We start from the raw sequence: 1,095 nt of genomic DNA on the forward strand, positions 1-1,095 counted from the left end.
TTTTTTTTTTTTTTTTTTTTAACATTCTCTGTTAGCAACCACTTTTAAAAGACTAGAAAATCATTTTTGGTTTTCCAAACCATCTCCACCCAGTGAGTCAGTTAGTAAGAGGGCTGGGTCTCACCGTTTCTCATAGATGGCATGAAGCCCAGGAAACCAAGAGGCAGCTGTTGCAAATTTATGGGAAAATAAAAAATACACGAAACAGGAAGGGTGACTGAAGATAACGCGCAACAGCAAATCCAATTTTGCAAAACCGGCCGCTAGGTCTGGTAGGATCATTTAAATCAGTCAGCGACTTGGAGAAAGAACGTGGAGGCATGGCTAGTCCTCTGCACGGACAGGTAGGTAGTCACCCACCAGTGAGGACTGAAAGTCTGCAGTGTCCAAAATTCTCTCTTCTACCTATTTAGTGCTTGAAACTTTCCTTACCTGGAAGGTAACTCATTACACTCACATCATCTAATTCGGACACATTTAGCAGATTAGCTGGCTATCAGCTGGCAAAAATTATGGCATTTACGGCAGTCGGAAGATAACAGCGTCATGTCTGTCACTTTAGGGTGGACATCAGCCATCTACCTCTGCACCTTGGTTTCCTTGGGCAGTTTTTGCACAGGACGAGCTAATTTCAACACACATTTACCGCTGGTCGGGGAACAGGAATTAAATATGGAACGCTATCCTAGAAGAGCTTCCAAGAACTGTAAACGAGAACCAGTGTACAACCTTGGCCTGGTGCATTCTGTCCTATGGTTCACTAAGCACAGTAAAAATTTCCCAAGTTTCCCTAAATTCGCTGTGTCACTGGAAAGTACAGCCACCACCAGCCAGACGGCTTTCAGCACTGCCCGTGCGTTTCCCTACTTAGCCTCCCGCGAGGCGGCTGGGCCACTCTCCGGCCTCAGCCCCTCCACCTGCCCGAGGGCGGGGCGCCACTGGTCCCTGGGATTTCCAGACGGACCGAAGGGCTTCCCGTAAGCCGCGCCGGCCGCCTCATCCACGCCACCCCAACACACCCTGGCCGGCAGCCCGGCTCCGAGACGCGCACACCGGGTCGCCGCCACCCGGGAGGCCCACACGGCCCTTCAGACG

The 1,095-nt window shown here is 50.7% G+C and overlaps 1 protein-coding gene across 1 annotated transcript in view; it reads right to left on the reverse strand.

The window, feature by feature from the left end:
- ANXA7 (annexin A7) overlaps positions 1-1,095 on the reverse strand; it is a 39,485-nt gene that overhangs the window by 37,934 nt on the left and 456 nt on the right. The window lies entirely within an intron of this gene.

The sequence above is a fragment of the Colobus angolensis genome, unplaced genomic scaffold (genome assembly GCF_000951035.1).
Source record: "Colobus angolensis palliatus isolate OR3802 unplaced genomic scaffold, Cang.pa_1.0 Scaffold12, whole genome shotgun sequence".
NCBI classification, from domain to species: domain Eukaryota; kingdom Metazoa; phylum Chordata; class Mammalia; order Primates; family Cercopithecidae; genus Colobus; species Colobus angolensis.